The 14,571-nt window shown below is 37.0% G+C and overlaps 1 protein-coding gene across 5 annotated transcripts in view; it reads left to right on the top strand.

Annotated features, from left to right (window-relative positions):
• RhoBTB (Rho-related BTB domain containing) overlaps window positions 1–14,571 on the top strand; it is a 271,730-nt gene that overhangs the window by 76,977 nt on the left and 180,182 nt on the right. The window contains exon 1 of one of the 5 annotated variants that reach the window (XM_083114780.1): window positions 2,562–2,681. The exons of 2 other annotated variants lie outside the window; for them this stretch is intronic. The gene's annotated coding sequence lies outside the window, so the exon portion shown is untranslated. Of the gene's footprint in view, window positions 1–2,561; window positions 2,682–2,835; window positions 2,857–14,571 lie in introns of those variants that run through there. 2 more of the 5 variants (XM_083114781.1, XM_083114783.1) reach the window with 2 other exon arrangements.

The following is a 14,571-nucleotide window of genomic DNA, read 5'->3' as shown; positions in this document are numbered from 1 at the left end:
AAGAAGGACTAAAATTAAATGGTGTGACTCAGTTGTTAGCATATGCAGATGATGTAGACTTACTGGGGGATGATGTGAATACAATTAAGAATAATGCTAAAATATTTTTCAAAACTGCTAAAGAGATAGGTTTGGAAGTTAACAAAGAGAAAACTAAATATATGCTTACAGGCCGAAACCAAGTGTTAGGTAATAATCAAAATCTAATTATTGATAACAACTCGTTTGAACCAGTTTCCAAATTCAAATACTTAGGAGTAATATTAACAAATGAAAATTATATTAAAGAGGAAATAAAAAGTAGGCTTAATTCAGGAAATGCATGTTACTTCTCTCTTCATAAACTTTTGTCTTCTCGTTTAATATCTAAGAAACTGAAAGTTAAAATATACAAAACAGTAATTTTGCCTGTAGTATTATATGCATGTGAAACTTGGTCCCTTACATTGAAAGAGGAACATAAATTGAGAGTATTTGAAAATAAGATCCTTAGGAAAATATTTGGACCTAAAAGGGATGAGGAGACAGGTGAGTGGAGAAGGTTACATAATTTAGAACTACATAATTTGTATTCATGTCCAGATATTATTAGAATAATTAAATCAAGAAGACTTAGGTGGGCAGGCCATGTGGCACGAATGGGAGAGGAACGAGGAGTTTACAGGATTCTTGTTGGGAAACCTGATGGTAAGAGACCTGTAGGAAGGCCAAGACGAAGATGGAGGGACAACGTTGAGATGGACCTAAGGGAAATCGGTAGGGATGGAAAAGAGTATATAGAACTTGCTCAAAATAGGGAAACATGGAAGGCCTGTGTTGCTGCAGCCATGAACCTTCGGGTTTAAGAAGGCTAGAGAGTTAGTTAGTTAGTTAGTTATATATATATATTATTAAACCATCTTTTTACCTATTCATGTAATAATAGGAATACAATATTAATTAATTTACATATTTGACTATTAATTTAATTATTCTATTATATTATTATTATTATTGAGACACTTGGTCGGACTCCCCCGAAATGTATTTCTAGATACTTGCCTGGCTACTCTTTCTATTTTATGAGAAGGGGGGACCGATGTGCTTCAATTCTACACTAACTAACTAACTCTCTAGCCTTCTTAAACCCAAAGGTTCATGGCTGCAGCAACACAGGCCTTCCATCTGTCCCTATCTTGAGCAAGATCTATATATTCTTTTCCAACCCTACCGATTTCCTTTAGGCCTATCTCAACGTTGTCCCTCCATCTTCGTCTTGGCCTTCCTACAGGTCTCTTACCATCAGGTTTCCCAACAAGAATCCTGTAAACTCCTCTTTCCTCTCCCATTCGTGCCACATGGCCTGCCCACCTAAGTCTTCTTGATTTAATTATTCTAATAATATTTGGACATGAATACAAATTATGTAGTTCTAAATTATGTAACCTTCTCCACTCACCTGCCTCCTCATCCCTTTTAGGTCCAAATATTTTCCTAAGGATCTTATTTTCAAATACTCTCAATTTATGTTCCTCTTTCAATGTAAGGGACCAAGTTTCGCATCCATATAATAATACATGCAAAATTACTGTTTTGTATATTTTAACTTTTGGTTTCTTAGATATTAAACGAGAAGACAAAAGTTTATGAAGAGAGAAGTAACATGCATTTCCTGAATTAAGCCTACTTTTTATTTCCTCTGTAACATAATTTTCACTTGTTAATATTACTCCTAAGTATTTGTATTTGGAAACTGGTTCAAACAAGTTGTTATCAATAATTAGATTTTGATTATTACCTAACACTTTGTTTCGGCCTGTAAGAATATATTTAGTTTTCTCTTTGTTAACTTCCAAACCTATCTCTTTAGCAGTTTTGAAAAATATTTTAGCATTATTCTTAATTGTATTCACATCATCCCCTAATAAGTCTACATCATCTGCATATGCTAACAACTGAGTCACACCATTTAATTTTAGTCCTTCGTTAGTTTCTTTCACCTTCCTAACAGTATTCTACACTGGGATGACTTATAGGGGTCTGAGCCATAGCTATGAAGACTGCTTTGATTTTCCTCAGTTTCCAATTACGTTATTTGTTACGTTTTCTAGAGCAAAAAGTTGCGAAAGATGAAATATCAGAATAGACCGTAACAAGACAAATAATTTTTGTGAGGTGTTTTATTGTTTTAATGTTTTGTTACAACTTATGTTAATAATCACAATTTATCAGCCGTGGGAAATAGAGTAAATTTCCTTCTGAATGCACTTCTTGTTTTCACCTAAATCCCACAGTGCTCTCTGCTGCTCATCTAAATGTGTTCCTTGCCCAGTGTACACTCGTTCGCTTTGTTTCTCTCGTTTTGGAACACCCTGTAGTTCCGAAAAGCTGACAATAGGCTTGTTAGCATTCCTTTCTCCCCATTTGTAACCATTGTTTAGAGCCGTTCCATTGTGGAGGGAATGTAGGCAAGCATAAAATCGGCGAGAAAGGTTTGCTATGAAACGGATGAAGCATGTCGTAACATCCCTCTTGGCTATGAAAGGCCTCACAATAGCACATAAGCATTCTTTCCGTCGTGTGGCTAATCTCTGTTTGCGAACGAAATGATAAATATCACGAGGTTGTGCGTGTGGTGAGCTGCCGAGCGTTGTTGCTACCAGTCCACTACTGACAGCGGTCTTCCAAGATAGTTTCATTCGGTAAGTACAGAGGCTGACCCGTCTCCATCCGAACAAAATGAAAGTGGTGCATACCTAAGAGATTCCATCCCGCCACCATCGATCATACTCGATGAGATGACCACCTGTGTGTAATATTGCACGACATCGCAGTTTCCACTGCAGCAGACTTCGTTGCAGCCAGTGACGGATCAAGGTGGGTGCTATTGATGCTGCAGCATTAGGCCCATTCCTGAAATAGGCCCAGATGAAAACAGACGAGAATTTTCCGAAAGCTGAACAGTTTTCTTTTGCTATATTAACCTGATAATAAATCTTAGAATGAAATTTGGAGCCTCAATTTCGGACGCCTAGACACAGCGTTACTTATTATGCAGTTACTATTATTCTTTGCGCTGTGACGTAACTATAACGTCGTTGTGTTTATTGTTCCCGAAGATTTTGCGTTCTTTGCAATATCTTGGCGATTGTTGCCCCTTTATTATTGTTCGGTAAGTGCGACGTAGTAAATTTTTCACCTTGAAAGTTAGTTGTGCAGAAAGAAATCGACGGTATTTGCAGCATCAGGCCCAATTTCGTCTCAATCCGCCCCTGGTTGCAGGTGTAAATTGTTCCACTCCTGCTTGCATGCTTTCCATATGCCATGCACGGTGCGACACCGACGTGTTGAAAGGCGCCGTTTGAGAAGTCCAAAAGCACAAAAATCCATCGGACTAGCATCTGGACTCATCACTGAAATGTCCTCGAACGGAATAGCATGGATACCAGTTTCAGCTGCGTCGGTAGAAGGCCAGCGATGTTTTGCCCGTGTGACTTGAAGCTTTATCCTGGTGCAGTTCCACACGATTGGTGTCTACTCCATACAAGAGCGGTATTTGTTTTGTGTACACTGGTGATAGGACATGTTCTTGGTAATACGCAGCATTGATTTTTACATTTTCTTTTGGACCCGCTTCCCTCTGTAGCAAAATCCAGTCACAATCATGAAACCTTTGGAGAAACTCTTTGCATTGACGCACAAAGTGACACCGGTCTTTTGCATCAACACTGCTGTAGGTTATGGCCCGAACTTTGCCACAGTCACTTAGGTATATCTACTGCTTCGTCCATTGTCACAACAGATTTCCAGCGGTCACCAGCTAGGTGGCGCTCGTACAGCGATATGCTGTGGTCTTAAAGCATGTGCGCTGGCCTTGCGGACAGTTTTCAGCCTCAATTGTTGATGGAGTGCACGATTAACAGTTGCTTGGCCTACTTTCACCCGTTAGGCCATAACACCCTGTAGTGGTGGATTCTCACAGGCCGCCATATCCCGGATCTTCTTTAGCACCTGTCTTGTGAGTTTCACAGGCGCTGTGGTGATGTGGGCTGTGGAGGCGGCTGCTGTGCATTTCGTTTAATTATATCACTAACAGTGGCCCGTCCTAACACCAATCCATTGTTCCGACAATGTTCTAATATGCGGAAAAAGTGCCATAACGTACCCTTCCCAATAGCGATTTGTTTTCAGCGGTATTCTGCCCACTACAACACCTTCACTCTGCTAGACAACAGCTTCCACACTGCTCATCGTGTGCGTGCAGTTTGAGTGCTCTGTGCAAATCGGTTTGCCAGGTGGCGCTGTCTGCATGTTGTTCGGCCTCTGTATTACGGGAAATTATGCTCCAGTAGTAGATAAATATGTACTCTCAGGAGTAACTTGGCTGGTGCAAGGAGGTGCACTTGCTCCACCAGGTGTATGAAAATTACAACCTGATGGTACTTTTATTAACCTTGGTTACCTTGTCACTTGAGAAATATATTCTTGTTCATTTTGTTCGCAAGTTTTTGTTTATTATAAAGTAATGTGACCATTCTCCACTCAGGATGAAGTCTGAATCGTTAATTTTTACCTGCATTAATAATTATAGCAAGTCTAAATCACTTGTTAAAGTACAGCTTCACTTTTCATCTTAACGAGCCTTGGGGTTTTTTCATTGATTAAAAAAATATGTTTTCTTACTTTCCAACGGTACTTAAATAGGTCCGGATTAAATAAATGTTAAGAAAAAGTCAAGAAAAAGTAATGAAATAGTCAAGAGTTTTTGGATTTGTTATTTTCGTAGACGCAGCAAAACAGATGAGGAACATAGGAAGAAGAAAACACACACACACACACACACACACACACACACGGAGAGAGAGATATTTTCCTCTCGGCACAAATACATTAACTGCTCTACCCCCACAAGATAACAGAGATAACTGTCCATCTGGATACGCTCATCCGTGTTCGTGGACAAGTGCTTGTCCCTGATATCAAGGCTACAGATTAGTGTCTTGTATCAATATGTTGCTTTCCTGTTAAGAATCTTGCATACTTCAGTTTAATATGTAGATAACTTTCAAGGTGAAAATATAGCAAAGATTTCAATCCTGTTATTTGTTTTCCATGATTTGGTCGCTTGAAATTCTAGAGCTCACACGGTCCCACAACGGATCGAACCTACGACTGCTCGCAACCAAAGGCCAGAGCGCTCTAACCATTCGGCTACTCTACATTGCCTGCAACTATAGTCTTTCCCTAATGTTATTAGAATAATACCATCTTCAGGCAAGCCATGAGGAATATTTTGGGAAATAAGAGACAACTAGAACATTCCCATAGGTAAGCCTGTTTCAAGGCAAAGAATGAGGAATACGTATTTTGGGATGAGAGAAAAGTTGATAATGTCCTCGTAAGTAAACCCAGCGTAAGAAACTCATGCAGCGGAGGCACGTTTCCACGTTAACAAAAATGAAAAGCATATATAAATATGGTGTTCAAGAAACACAGACAATGGTCCCACATTTTCGTCAACTTTTATCTTCAGAGGTGTTAAAATAACAAAGGTTTTCAATCAACACCATTTAATTCCACTGAAGTTAAACGTTAACAAAGATGTTTCGCTGCATCACCAACTTTGTTTTTACAGTGTTGTTGTTGAAATAAAATTAAGAATACCTTATTTTTTGACCACCCTCGTATTTATTTATTTATAGAACTCTGTTGCTCTTTTCGGATTTAGAGATGAGATGTTGCATCGAATTTCCTTTGTGCTTGATATAATGATTCTGGTATCCAGATGCTGTGAACTGCTCGCCTCATTGGCATGATTAATAACCCTTCATAATACGTACTTTATAGCTCTAGGGAATAGCCTTTCCTCAAACCGCCCTTTTTTTTACGAGAAATCTAATGCTGACTGACTCGGACGGGAAATTCCTTTGATCCTAGCGAAAATTTATTCCTCTCGTACGGGCCGTTTCGAGAAAAATGTCATATTCCGGAAATGCTCTCGGGGACGAATTTTTATATTGGATCACCTGAACGGTGGGCTAATGCGGAGTTAGATGCAGAAGATAAGCGTCACTTTTCATGGTATGGGGAAAGTTTTACCTACACGGGCGATTTGAACATACTAACAGATTTTAAGATAATGGAATACTAGTGGAATTGTTATGCAAGAAAGTCGCTACAATGCACAGTGGGCCAGAATTCTTAAAACGAACTTCCTACTTGAAAGCAGAGCCTTTAAAATGCACTTTAACTCTCTCGCCTTCTTAAACCCGAAGGTTCATGGCTGCAGCAACAGAGGCCTTCCACCTGTCCCTATCTTGAGCAAGATATATATATATATACTCTTTTCCATCCCTACCGATTTCCTTTAGGTCCATCTCAACGTTGTCCCTCCATCTTCGTCTTGGCCTTCCTACAGGTCTCTTACCATCGGGTTTCCCAACAAGAATCCTGTAAACTCCTCTTTCCTCTCCCAATCGTGCCACATTGCTTGCCCACCTAAGTCTTCTTGATTTAATTATTCTAATAATATCTGGACATGAATACAAATTATGTAGTTCTAAATTACGTAATGACCTTCATGGCGTGGTGCTATACACAGGGGAACACTTTACACTTTACTTTTTTACCTTTTAAATGTTCATGTAGGAGATATATCAGAAGTAAATGAAGTCCACACAGCAGAACCTTTAGTTCCAGAACCTAACTTGACGGAAGTTAAAGATGCTATTAAAAGGCTAAAGAATAACAAATCAATCTAATTATTGATAACAACTCGTTTGAACCAGTTTCCAAATTCAAATACTTAGGAGAAATATTAACAAATGAAAATTATATTAAAGAGGAAATAAAAAGTAGGCTTAATTCAGGAAATGCATGTTACTTCTCTCTTCATAAACTTTTGTCTTCTCGTTTAATATCTAAGAAACTAAAAGTTAAAATATACAAAACCGTAATTTTGCCTGTAGTATTATATGGATGTGAAACTTGGTTCCTTACATTGAAAGAGGAACATAAATTGAGAGTATTTGAAAATAAGATCCTTAGGAAAATATTTGGACCTAAAAGGGATGAGGAGACAGGTGAGTGGAGAAGGTTACATAATTTAGAACTACATAATTTGTATTCATGTCCAGATATTATTAGAATAATTAAATCAAGAAGACTTAGGTGGGCAGGTCATGTGGCACGAATGGGAGAGGAAAGAGGAGTTTACAGGATTCTTGTTGGGAAACCTGATGGTAAGAGACCTGTAGGAAGGCCAAGACGAAGATGGAGGGACAACGTTGAGATGGACCCAAGGGAAATCGGTAGGGATGGAAAAGAGTATATAGAACTTGCTCAAGATAGGGAAAGATGGAAGGCCTGTGTTGCTGCAGCCATGAACCTTCGGGTTTAAAAAGGCTAGGGAGTTAGTTAGTTAGTGAAATTACGTAACCTTCTCCACTCACCTGTCTCCTCATCCCTTTTAGGTCCAAATATTTTCCTAAGGATCTTATTTTCAAATACTCTCAATTTATGTTCCTCTTTCAATGTAAGGGACCAAGTTTCACATCCATATAATACTACAGGCAAAATTACTGTTTTGTATATTTTATCGTTTAGTTTCTTAGATATTAAACGAGAAAACAAAAGTTTGTGAAGAGAGAAGTAACATGCATTTCCTGAATTAAGCCAGCCTACTTTTTATTTCCTCTTTAATATGATTTTCATTTGTTAATATTACTCCTAAGTATTTGAATTTGGAAACTGGTTCAAACGAGTTGTTATCAATAATTAGATTTTGATTATTACCTAACACTTGGTTTCGGCCTGTAAGCATATATTTAGTTTTCTCTTTGTTAACTTCCAAACCTATCTCTTTAGCAGTTTTGAAAAATATTTTAGCATTATTCTTGATTGTATTTACATCATCCCCTAATAAGTGTACATCATCTGCATATGCTAACAACTGAGTCACACCATTTAATTTTAGTCCTTCTTTAGTTTCTTTTACCTGCCTAACAGCATATTCTAAGGCAAAATTAAAGAGCAATGGAGATAATGCATCTTCTTGTTTTAACCCATCATGAATTGTAAATTTGTCAGACACATTAGTACCCACACGAATTTTACTTTCTGTTTCACTGGTGCATACTTTTATCATACTAACAAGCTTCTTAGGTATTCCAAACTCGACTAATATATTATATAATTTATCTCTTTTGACTGAATCATATGCTTTTTTGAAATCAATGAATAGCTGATGGACACTTTGATTATATTCCCACTTGTTCTCATGTGTCTGTCTGATGAGAAAAAATTGATCTGTAGTTGATCTGTTACGTTTAAACCCACATTGATAATCACCTATAATTTCATTAGCATATGGGGTTAGTCTTGTTAAAACAATGTTAGACAATATTTTGTATGTTGTTGAGAGTAGAGAAATTCCACGGTAATTATTGCAGTTCACCTTTTTAAAATGCACTTTAGTAAAATGTATTTCGTAGTGTAAGGTAGGTGAATTTCATCGTGCCCAATGCACCGTGCCATGAAGGAATATGGGGGAACGTGGAGGCTCCACATATTCACGATCTTGGTCATTTGTTGCCTGTGGGTACAGATTTAGTATATGCTGTGTAAACTTGAGCTGCTCTTATGCAGGAACTAAGCCAGAAAAGAAATCCGCCCGTAGATCGCCCGCCCCGAGAATCGAACCGAAGTCCCCGCTTGGTAGTCAGACGCACTACCGACTGGACTACCGCGCTTCATTTGGTAATGTTTCCATGTCAAAAAGCACAGGATTTAACTGATTTTATGTGATGTTGCAAACTGCATTTTTTTCAGTACATGAGCACAGGACATTCTTTATACACATGTTACTTTATTATTTTGCACTGCTATCATGTGAATAACTACAGAATTTGAATAATTTTATGTTTTTTTTGTATTATATTATTTTATTAGAAATACTGATTGATGAAGTATCTCTATTCACCAATTCAGATTTTTGTTCCCATTTTCAGAATTCTGACCGACTGTGCAATGTGAGAAACGTAACTTTAATAAAAACAAACAAGGCACCACGTTGTGCATCAACTTAGAATATGTAGGATGACGACAAAAGTCTTTAGATTCAGGTCAACCACCCAAATTTTAATATAGGGTGAGTCAGTCAAAGAATATGTAGGATGACGACGAAACTCTTTAGATTCAGGCCAACCACCCAAATTTTAATATGGGGTGAGGCAGTCAAAGAATATGTAGGATGACGACGATAGTCTTTAGATTCAGGTCAACAACCCAAATTTTAATGTAGGGTGAGGCAGTCAAAGAATATGTAGGATGACGACGAAAGTCTTTAGATTCAGGTCAGCCACCCAAATTTTAATATGGGGTGAGGCAGTCAAGGAATATGTAGGATGACGACGATAGTCTTTAGATTCAGGTCAACAACCCAAATTTTAATGTAGGGTGAGGCAGTCAAAGAATATGTAGGATGACGACGAAAGTCCTTATATTCAGGTCAACCACCCAAATTTTAATATGGTGAGAAAGTCAAACGGGAAGTTTAAAAAAATTTACATAAAATAGAGAAAGCAAATATTAGTTAATTTTTGAACATGAATGTACTGTACATGAGTTGAAATTGGTAGTGTACCTGAAAAAATGTTCATTTTTTTAATAAGGTGTCAGTAAGATGGCGTCCTTGATTTTGCACACATTGTACTTTGAAAACGCTACTGATCATAAATTTTTAATTTAGATCGGAGATGTGGAACTTCACATTCATAGAACTAATAATTACTATGTAGAGTATTTATGCATTATGCCATGAATACAGAACAACCTACACTACAGTATCTACATAGTGGGTCTCTCCGATGGCGTAGAGGTAACGTCACCGCCTTGTAGTCAAAGGGGTTCGGGGTCGATGGAGGCACATAGTGGGTCGGATCCACTTCTTCTTCTGTATCTCCTCTTTTATTTTTTTATTTCTCTCTCTCTCTCTCTCTCTCTCTTTCTGTTTTCCTAGGATTCTCCATCTATCTTTTTCTTTTGTATCTCCCCTCAATCGTTGTCTAACTCTTTTTTTCTGCTTTCCTGTTTCTTCTCCATCTTTCTTTTTCTTCTGAATCTCTTTTCTATCATTCTCTCTTTTTCTGTTTTCCTATGTTTCTCCATCTATCTTTTTCTTTTGTATATCCCTCTGTCATTCTCTAACTCTTTTTCTGTTTTCCTATGTTTCTCGATCTTTCTTTTTCTTCTGAATCTCCTGTCTGTCATTCTCTTTCCATTTTCTCTGTTTTCCTATGTTTCTCCATTTCTTTCTTATTTTTATGCAACTCCTGTGTCATTTTTTATTTCTCTCTCTCTTTTTCTGTTTTACTATGTTTCTCCATCTTTCTTTTTCTTCTGTATCTCCTCTGTCGTTTCTTATTTCACTTTCTCTCTTTTTCTGTTTTCCTATGTTTCTCCACCTCTTTCTTATTCTTCTGCATCTTCCCTCTGCTATTTTTTATTTTCTCTCTTTTTCTGTTTTCTTATGATTCTCCATCTCGTTCTTGTTCTTCTGCATCTCCTGTCATTTTTTATTTCTCTCTCTTTTTCTGTTTTTCTATGTTTCTCCACCTCTTTCTTTTTCTTCTGCATCTCCTCTCTGCCATTTTTATTTGTATATATATCTCTCTTTTTCTGTTTTTTATATTTCTCCTCTTTCTTATTCTTCTGCATCTCCACTGCCATTTTTATTTCTCTTTCTCTTTTTCTGTTTTCCTATGATTATCCATCTATCTTTTCTTTTGTATCTCCTCTCTATCATTCTCTCTTTTTCTGTTTTCCTATGTTTATCCATCTTTCTTTTTCTTCTGTATCTCTTCTCTATCATTCTCTCTTTTTCTGTTTTTTCTGTTTCTCCATCTCTTTCTTATTCTTCTATATCTCCTCTCTATCATTTTTTTATTTCTCTCTCTCTTTTTCTGTTTTCCTATGATTCTCTATCTTTCTTTTTCTTTTGTATTTCCTCTCTATCATTCTCTCTTTTTCTGTTTTCTTATATTTCTCCATCTCTTTCTTATTCTTCTGTATCTCCTTTTAATTTTTTTATTTCTATCTCTCTCTCTCCCTTTCGGTTTTCCTATGTTTCTCCATCTCTTTCTTTTTTCTGCATCTCCTCTGTATCATTTTTTCTATCTCTCTCTCTTTCTGTTTTCCCCTTTCTTTTTCCTCTGTATCTCCTTTTTTGTTCTCTTTTCTTATTTCTTTATATCATATATATATCTCCTGTTTCTTCATTTCTCTCTCTATCCATTTGCTTGAATTCTGTTTTACTATAAATGAATATGAAACATTGTCGTATACGCCATTTGGGTGTGCAGAACAAGTGAGGTAAGACTATTTTCCGATGGACTAGATCCCACCCTTGCCTTCCCGATAGCGACGCTCCTGTACGTGCAGTGTATTCGATTCATACGAAGAGGGCACCTACACAAACCTCAATTTTCTATTTTTCTCTTGTCTGATGTTTGACGTTTTTGTAACGCATTTAGACAGTAACTTCTACAGTATGCAACACTGCTTCACGTTGCCAGTAGCAATTTATTCTAAGTAGAGTTTCATTATATTGTATGTTCTATTGAAAATTTTACAATATTGTTCTGAGATGGCAACACTGAAGATTCCACACACTGTTACATTGTTACAATCTTTGTCAATACAGAGGACAAAGGTTTTGCTTCTAGAAATATTCCCGTGTCAGATTTTAGTTCTGCATATTTATGTCGTGCGTTCACTGAAAAACTGCAATTTTCAAAGACTTGTACTGATTTACGTAGAAATTTTCAGCGATTTGGTTGTAAAGTATGGAATGGATTTCCTAGGATTAGTCCGGTCTTTTTTAACCTAACTTCGATAGAAAATTTCACAACATGAGATTTAGAACAAGTTTATTTTTAAATATAATGCCAGTTCTCATTTCCTAGTTTTGTGTACTTTACGAGTAACTTGAACGCTTATCCAACCGTTGTTTACTTAGCCATGAATTGAAACGATGTTGTCATCGTTAAAGAGATTTATTTCATGTGATTTGCTGCTGTGCACACCATTATAGCTTGCGTCTACGTAGTTTGGTATTTTGATCAGAGGTGGCGTGCAGATCGCTGTTGGACGATGAAACTTCTTATCGCGCATGCATACAAACAAGCACAGCTTCTGGCACGCTGGTTTAAAATGATTTTTTCCCCACTTTTTTTTCATTGGATACATCTGACAAAGGGCGTCTATATTTAGTGGCGTATCTGTTAGATGCGGTTATATAACTACCAAATCCTTGAATAGATTGTTTACATTTCCGCATTGACAGTGAAATTTATGGTATCAGTGTGGAATCGTACAATTATACTTCTCTGTGCATTCAGTCATGCGTTAGGTTCAAGGTTGAATTTCTGTCAGACCTGTAATCAGAAATGATCCTGCGGGGGCAGAAATGGGGAGCTTAAAAATACAACCCTTTTTCAAAAATTTCTGCTGTGGAGGCACATAAATTTATTTATTTGTCTCTTATTTATTTGTTGCGAAGATTAAGGCTCATGCCTTTTCTTACACTCAACCACAGAAAATTTCATAATATAGAACATATTCATAAATTGATTCATATATAAACATTGGAAATAACGATCACACATACAGTGGCGTCGCTAGGCCCTTTTTGGGGGGGCTTCAGCCCCCCCCAACTTTTAGCTATTATTACATAGAGTATTTCGAGAAAACATATTTGAACAATTGTTAATGCAGGAACATACCTATAGATACAAAAAAATACCTGAAGAACTTGACATATACCATCACATCCATAGTACATTTAATGAACGCCATTCCCAAAGACATGTTTCCGAACTTATGCAGAATGTTGCAAATTGCAGTGACAATTCCTGTGACATCAGCATCGTGTGAGAGGAGTTTTAGCTGTTTGAAGAGAATCAAGACATTTTTGCGTAATAGTATGGGCCAAGACAGACTTTCCTCACTTGCAATACTGGCCATAGAAAAGGAAGAGTGTCACGAATTGTGTGTGGATTGTGTTATTGATAATTTTGCAAGAAATTCGAACCGCAGAGTACAGCTGATACATAAAGACATAGTTCACCAGCATTAGAAAAACAGGACAAGAATATCCACCTGTTTTCATAAAAATTAATGCAGTAAGTCTATGTTAGTTTTAATTCCTTATGCTTGTTATATATTATTGTCTTATTAATCACTTTGCTATTTTCAAACATTAAAAATATTTACAATAGTAATAAGTCACGTATCTGGTTGCAGCCCCCCCAAAGCAGATGGCCTAGCGACGCCACTGCACACATATACATTTCATGTCAAACCAACAGCGGTAAAAATATGTAATTCTAAAAAATACATAAAACATATATATACATGTACACACACACACACTCATACATAGGTTTATATACATAAAAGGCCACTACAAATATTTATTAAACATGTACTAATTTGACAAACCCAATAAAAATCACTCCATGAAACTTTCTCTAATCTTCTTTCGAAGATACCTATGGAAATTGATTTTCTCATTTCATGTGAAAGTTCATTCCAGTCCCTAACCACTGATACAGTAAAAGAGTTACTAAAAAATTCAGTTTTGTGAGTTTTAATTGTTGGAACTTTGGGATCTTGTGTATGATAACTCTGGGTTTCCTAAGGGAAGCAATCTGTCTGTGAGATATAAAGGACTTCCTGTATAAAGTAACTTATATAGCAGTTTTCTGTACCTCCGTCTTTCTTTCATTTTAATCCAGCCTAATTTATTATAGTGGTTCGGATCCCACTTTAAACAGTAGGACCAATTAACCTTACTGTGCATAAAGTGGGCTTAAAACACCAAATCAACCAACCAACCTTAAATTCTTGGAACGTTCGCCGTGAAAAATCTGGAATTATACTTGAATTTTATCAAGGTCCTAGAGTGGTTAGCCTCTAATAGACGAACGTCGTTTTCTTGACATCTCAAATTTTAGGAATTAGATCTTAAGACACCCAAAATAACAAACGATGAATTTAGTAGCAAATAAAATGAGTTCACTCTCTCGCCTAACACGTCTAAAATTAACCGACCACACCCTAGAAATGGTGTGTTACAATAAAGTTAACAATAAAGCTTCAATGAGCCTAGTGTGAACAACTAGAAGGAAGGACGATCCGCCCCCACGAGAGAATGATGACCCCTCCAACCCACGTTAATCCGCCTCTGATTTCCATCGTGGTTTCCATGCATGATGCCACTGAAAGTTATAAATGCAGTCATTAAAACTAATAATTTCCAGTTACTTCGGAATCGGTCCACGCAGGAAATACGAAAGAGAAAGTTTCCAACCCCCAAGTGCAGCACACACCCTTGCCACCCGTTCGAGAGACCAATTCAAATCAAAATTAAGAAATCATCTTCTGGAGTCAACTTACCAATACTGAAAACAGGGAAATAAAATTAAACCTTCGTGTAAACTTGTAGGACCATCACACACCGACTTTTTCTGTAATTTGAGAATGTTTGTTGTGTGTGTGTTTATGTTTTACGTGTTTTTTTCACTTTTCTTA

The sequence above is a fragment of the Lepisma saccharinum genome, chromosome 29 (genome assembly GCF_977018435.1).
Source record: "Lepisma saccharinum chromosome 29, izLepSacc3.1, whole genome shotgun sequence".
Classification (NCBI taxonomy): Eukaryota; Metazoa; Arthropoda; class Insecta; order Zygentoma; family Lepismatidae; genus Lepisma; species Lepisma saccharinum.
This window is presented reverse-complemented; position numbering and strand designations above follow the sequence as displayed.